This window comes from Triticum urartu, chromosome 6A (assembly GCF_056163025.1).
Source record: "Triticum urartu cultivar PI428250 chromosome 6A, HENAU_Tu73, whole genome shotgun sequence".
Lineage (NCBI taxonomy): Eukaryota > Viridiplantae > Streptophyta > Magnoliopsida > Poales > Poaceae > Triticum > Triticum urartu.
This window is the reverse complement of record NC_141878.1, coordinates 485,238,667-485,245,754: the sequence shown is the minus strand read 5'-3', so window position 1 is coordinate 485,245,754 and position 7,088 is coordinate 485,238,667. Positions and strand designations below refer to the sequence as shown.

The 7,088-nt window shown below is 44.0% G+C and overlaps 1 pseudogene; it reads left to right on the top strand.

Annotated features, from left to right (window-relative positions):
- The first annotated feature begins 636 nt into the window (after positions 1 to 636).
- LOC147965812 (uncharacterized) lies at positions 637 to 2,334 on the top strand (annotated as a pseudogene).
- Positions 2,335 to 7,088: the final 4,754 nt, after the last annotated feature.

Sequence of the window (7,088 nt, the reverse complement as noted above, 5' to 3'; positions counted from 1 at the left end):
TCGATAGCGTCACCGAGAATAGAAGCCCAATCCATCCTCCCATTGCAACCACATACATCAGTTCACTAGACTAGCCAGGCATAGAGAGAAATGATAGTTGGTGAATTCTATGCGGACAAGAAGTACCACTCATGCTCAAGGTGAACTTTTTTCAGAAAAAGAACCATAACAGATCATTCATGATCTTTTTCAGCTCACAAAACCCAGGCATTTTTTATACGTTGAGAAACTGAAACATTCTCATTTTTTAAACAAACACACACCAATAGGAGTATAGGGGATATATCTTAGATTAGTTATAAATTATTGTAATTGATGTCTTTTGAACACTTACACAATGTATAGTAGCCTCCAGTATCTTCAGTTGCATTTTTATGGCCGTGCAATAACCATGATTTAAAACTTTGTTTTTTGCAATATGTCTATAACCTCTCATAATTGATTAGTACCTGAATAATATACAGCACTAATAGATAGCTATAGTATATTTGACAGAATTTGTCGGTTGCACAACTCATGGACAGCGGACGCATCTAATCCGTATAACAAGAAATAGCTAGGAATAAAACTATGCTACTTGTTTAGTCCTAGGAATATAAATTCAGTAGCCTTTCTAAGTAAGGCAAGATCACGGCCATGCCAATAGAGATAATCATCAGTAGAGCTAAACATAAAAGCTGGGACTGCAGATACTGGAGTAAATCACAAAGCTAGACATACCAAGGAGTGTGAACAAGGTTTATGTACTTATGTAATCCAAATAATTCAGTTAATCTAAATAACCCAGATAATATCAGCAGCTAAATCATAAGGGTGAAGAAGTATTCAAAGAGATGGGAGTAGTTTCTAGATTGACATCTGAGGATTGCCAAGCATTGCCAAAACTGTTTCAATTCGGTTTCGTATCTTTTACGAAGGCCTATTTAGAATATTCAGAAACTGAACATTTTTACAACCTAAACATTTCCAGATAGTAGCTCAAAATTGTCTAACAATGATACTTCACTTAGTGTGACAATTCCTGTCATAATGGTACCACATTCAGCAGGCAAGAATCTGAAGGACTTATTGGATCATGGAGCAAGGGGTAAGTACATATTCTTCTTGCAGTAAGTGGTTTAGCCGGACATGCAAAATTCTCCTTACTACGTATTGTTAGCTATTGAACTTTGTACCACTCCACTGGTGGATTTTGGGTAGTTAAACATCTCTACTCTCTTATTTTTGCTTATTGTTTTAATATTTTGCCAGATCATTTTGCGGACGATATTCCATTAGTTTGACAACATTCTTTCTAATAAATCATAGTACAAATAGTTTCTACAGCCATTCTCTTGTTTGTTCCTCTAGTACTGATAGAGGTCCCAGAGCTGTGGATGCATCTATGTGCTTGTGAATCCATGCTAAATTGGAGTGGAGTGCATTTTTTTAACACAAGTTAGTTACTTAATTATTAGGTCTGTACTCATGTGCCATGCATAAATAGTGTTATCTTGAATGACTAATCTAAGTCACATATCTTATGAGTTAATTTTTGATACAACAAGCAACAGCATGACGAAGGGATTACAACAATAACAGTTACTACAGATCAATCGACAAGGGAAGGATAGCAGAAGACCAGAGATTATATTGTACCTTCTTCAGAGAAGATCAACAGCGAAGAACAGCAGGTCAGCACAAGCACGAGCTCCACCGGCAAGCATGCAGCATGGGCGAGCGTGCACGCACCCGACCGTCGGTAATACTCCAATGGCAGTGGCATCGGTTTTTGATCACCGGAGGAGCTACTGACGAGCTCCAATGGCAGCAAGCGGCGGACCACCACGGCTAGGCGAACTAGCAACCAATGGACAGGGGAAAAGTGACCTGGAGGAACCGAAGATCACCCTGAAGCTGTTGAGCCGCTCGGGGAAACCAGAGGAGGAGCGATGGCGTTGAGCTCGTGTGCGGAATTGGCAGCCGGAGTGGGAGCAGACGGGACTGATTCCGTCGATCAGCGGCTTCCCAGCAAGCGTGGCTCAAGGAGGGCGTAGGTATCGGCGTGGTGGAGCTCCTGGTATGCTCGGGAAGGACTGAGGAGGTGCGACGACACCGAGCCCCTGTGCGGACGCCGCTGCCGGAGGAGGAGGAGACGGGATCATTTTTGGAGTGGGGGCAGCTCCTGTGCGGAGTCAGTGGCCGGCAGCAGGGGAGAATCTACAGGATAAGATGCAGCAGCGGCAGGAGCTCCACCGGCCTTGAGCCCGGTCGGCGGCAGGATCTTCCCGCGACCTGAGCCTGCGTGCGGGTTGCTTTGAGAGAATTCGAATTTGCAGATGGGTGTTTTTGTAAAATATGCGGTAGTTAAAATTTGAAACCCCCTGCGACGTGAATTTCATGACGGGGAGAGTATCATTTTTGGGACCAACCTATTAACTCAGTGCCTAGTGCTAGTTGTTGTTTTTTGCTTATTTTTTACTTTGCAGGATTGCTTATTTTTTTTACTTTGCGGGATATTAATACCAAACGAAGTCCAAATGCTACGAAACTTTTTGGAGATTTTTTTTCTCGTGATAAGAGACCCTCGAAGCTTTTGGAGGCCACGAGAAGATGAAAGTGGGGCCCACGAGCATTGTTTTGACCTACCTCCGCCTCTATAAATACTTGTACGATCGAAAGTATGTCTAGAGGGGGGGTGATTAGACTACTTTACCAAATAAAAATCTATCCTTTTCCCAATTTTAGTCTTTGGCAGATTTTAGCTATCTTAGCACACGTCAAGCAATCTTAACACAATTCAAGCAAGTATGCAAAGAGTCTATGAGCAGCGGAAAGTAAAGCATGCAACTTGCAAGAATGTAAAGGGAAGGGTTTGGAGAATTCAAACGCAATCGGAGACATGGATGTTTTGTCGTGGTTCCGATAGGTGGTGCTATCGTACATCCACGTTGATGGAGACTTCAACCCACGGAGGGTAACGGTTGCGCGAGTCCACGGAGGGCTCCACCCACGAAGGGTCCACGAAGAAGCAACCTTGTCTATCCCATCATGGCCATCACCCACGAAGGACTTGCCTCACTAGTGGTAGATATTCACGAAGTAGGCGATCTCCTTGCCCTTACAAACTCCTTGGTTCAACTCCACAATCTTTTTCAGAGGCTCCCAATTGACACCTAGCCAACCTTGGAGACACCACTCTCCAAGAAGTAACAAATGGTGTGTTGATGATGAACTCCTTGCTCTTGTGCTTCAAATGATAGTCTCCCCAACACTCAACTCTCTCTCACAGGATATGGATTTGGTGGAAAGATGATTTGAGTGGAAAGCAACTTGGGGAAGGCTAGAGATCAAGATTCATATGGTAGGAATGGAATATCTTGGTCTCAACACAAGTGTAGGTGGTTCTCTCTCAGAAAATATAGGTTGGGAGTGTAGGTATGTTCTGATGGATCTCTCCATGAATGAAGAGTGGGTGGAGGGGTATATATAGTCTCCACACAAAAACTAACTGTTACACACAATTTACCAATCTCGGTGAGACCAAAGTGAAAAACTTGGTCAGACCGATTTAGCAAACCTAGTGACCGTTAGGGTTTTCGGTGGGACTGAGGTGCAACTCGATAGGACCGATATGATTAGGGTTAGGGCATAACGTAATCTCGATGTGACCGATTACACAAACTCGGTGGGACTGATTTTGGTAATAAGCTAACCAGAGAGTTGGTCAGGTAAACTCGGTGGGACTGATCCCTCATTTTGGTGGGACCGAAATGTTACGAAAGAGAAGCAGAGAGTTTACATTACAATCTTGGTGGGACCGATCGCTCATCTCAGTAGGACCGAAACATTACGAAGGGAAACAGAGAGATTACAACCCCATCTCGGTGTGACCGAAATCCCTATCGGTGAGACCGATTTGCCTAGGGTTTGTGGCAGTGGTTATGACATTTGAAACTCGGTGGTGCCGGATAGAAAGAATCGGTAGGGCCGAGTTTGACTTTTGGTTTAGGTCATATGTGGATGTGGGAAGGTAGTTGAGGGTTTTGGAGCATATCACTAAGCACTATGAAGCAAGAACCTCATTAAACAACACCTCATCCCTCCTTGATAGTATTGACTTTTCCTATAGACTCAATGTGATCTTGGATCACTAAAATATAAAATGTAGAGTCTTGAGCTTTGAGCTTGAGCCAATCTTTTTGTCCTTAATATTTTGAGGGGTCCACATTCCTCATCCATGCCATGCCATTCATTGAGCTTTTCCTGAAATATTAATCTTGGAATAGCATTAGCTCAATGAGCTATATGTTGTTAGGAATTACCAAAACCACCTAGGGATAGTTGCACTTTCAATCTCCCCCTTTTTGGTAATTGATGACAACATATAGATCAAAGCTTCGACAAATGATAATAAGAGTGAAAAACATTGTCGCTTTGAGAAGTATGCGAAAAGCAAGAGCTCCCCCTAAATTTGTGCATAGTTTATGATTTGCTTTGGACTGCAAATGCACAAATAGTTAGGCTCATGGGTTACTCTTCCATGTCACATACATCTTGGTGGAGCGCTCAAAATGATAATAATTAAATGCATGCACTCATCACCAAGCATTATATAGGGATAAAAAGATAATGTCATCCAACAGGCATTAAGGTAGCATATGATCAAACACATGATCATCCAAGTATCACATAGACAAAAGGTATCTCAAACAGGCAAAGCAAATAAAGTTCAACCACCAAAGCAAGAGAGAATAAGAAGCAACGCTCTCTCTCGAAGCCTTTGATCTATACATTTTTCTCCCCCTTTGGCAACAAGTTACCAAAAAGTTCCTAGAAAATGCATAGTACTAAATCGTCTCTCAGGCTTGGTCTTCAGGTGGTGGTGTCCAGATAACTCCAAGAACGAAGGCTTCAGTCGAAGTAGACGGAGCTGATGGAGTAGGTGCTAGAGCTGGTGGCACAGAAGCTGTAGCTGGTGCAGATGACGTGGCTCTGGTGTCTGCAACAGGCACTGCAGCAGACCTCTGAGCTCTAGGCACTCTGGCAAATGCATCAGTGGTTGTCTTGCCCTTCCTCTCCTGCATATCATCTTGAAGTTGCTCCACAATAGACTGAATCTCAGTTACCTTCACATCCAAGTCATAGAATTTTTGCTCCACGATTCTTTCCAGGCTCTCCTGGTTTTGAGTCAGAGTGGCCAGTCCCTTCTCAATCCTCAGAGTGGATGCAATCAGGTAGCCAAGCTGATCTTGCTTGCTCTTCAGGAGATACTGAGATGCTTCTTCAGTAGTAGGCATCCTTGCAGCCTTTTCAGCTTTTGCCTTCTCCTTCTTGGCTTGTGCGTGCACAAAAGATGGTTCATCCTCATTCATAACCACGGTGTTGTCCTTGAAGTCTGGATAGATAGGCATGTGCTCCTTGTCCAGAAGATATGTACCAGTACCCATCTTGGAGTTGATCATCTCCTGGATCTGTGGGGCATACCCACAACTCCTCTTCTGATCTAAAGTTGTCCTCTTGATAGTTTCAACTATTAGGCTCATGACTTTGAACTTCTGTGGGACATCAAAGATGTGAAGCAAGTTAATTGCATGGCCTCTGATCATCTTGTGATCACCTGACTTTGGCAAGAGAGTGTGCCTGAGGATCCAGTTGATGGTTGGCAAGCCTGACAGAAGGTAATGTACAGATCCAAACTTATGTGTCTCAAGAGCAACATCTGGGATCTCCTTGTACATGTGTGCCATTGTGTTGTGATCCTTCTTCCTGTTGGCATAGACATCCAAGTCATCTTCACTCTCTTTTGGGGCATTGATCAACTTCGCCCATTCAGCAACCGTGGACTGGTACCTCGTACATTCAGACATCCAGACAATCCTTCCATCTGGGTAGAAATGAGCTGTGGAGTAAAACTGCATGATGAGCTCATCATTCCATTTTGTGAGCTTCTCAGCCACAAACTCATCGACTCCACAAGCCTTGAAATTGTCATGTACACCTGGATAGTGATCCTCATTCTTCTTGATGTAATCCCAGTCGACCCATCTCATGTCACACACTATGGGCTTCTTGTCAAGCAAGATGGTCTCATAAAAGTCCTGTTGTTCCTTTGTATGGAACATGTAATCCACAGCAGTCCTTCTCCTGGTGGCATATGGATCTGACTCTCTCCATAGCATCATACCCGAGTCCTTCCTGATCTTCATATTCTCAGCAACTGGATGAGCATCATTGTGATCTGGGATTTTTGGCTTCAGCTTCCTCAAGACATGTGACGCATCATCTTCTTCTTCCATTTCAGCTTCAGGCACTGAGGCCTTGTTCTTTCAGCCTTTGGAGCAGTCTTAGGCTTAGATGGAACAACCCCTTCCCTGATGGCATCACCCATAAGCTTCTGAGCTTTGGGTGCTGGTGCAGCATCTTCTTCTTCCTCTTCAGAATCTCTCATGATTGAGGATCTCCCAAGCACTCTAGCAGTGGTATTTTTGACCCTCTCCTTCCTCTTCTGCAGCAGCCTCTTTGGGTTCAGATTCCAAAGGGACTTGAGTAGATGCTCTGGCCTTAGACATTGGAATCCTATTTGCAGGAACCTTTTGCTTCATGCCTGGCTTGGTGGCAGCAGCAGTGCTATATTCCTTCTTAACCACTTTCTTGTTGGAAGTGGCCTCATCCTCAACTGCCACATAGTCTTCATCCTCAGATTCAGAGGTCTTCTTCTTTCTGGCCCTGGTGGCAGCTTTGGGTATGTTGCTTGGGGTGCTCCTGCTACCATCATTTGAACTGCTAGAGGGACTAGTGCCCTCACTCAGGTGAACCTGCTCCTCTGACCTGTTCTGGCTGTCACTCTGATCAGACATATTGCAAACACTGACAGCATACCCTGTGAATAGATATAGATGAGATAGAGTGGATGAGCATCACAAAATGCAGAGGTTTTTGCAAAAGAATGAGTCAAAAACTTACTTTTAGTTTTCCACAGCAAGCATTTCGGATCAACCGATTTGTAAACTCGGTGATACCGAAGCAGCTGTTGGAACCTAAACTAGTGAACTCGGTCAGACCGAGTCACAGTTCGGTGGCACCGAGACTGCTAGGGTTTCACAAAG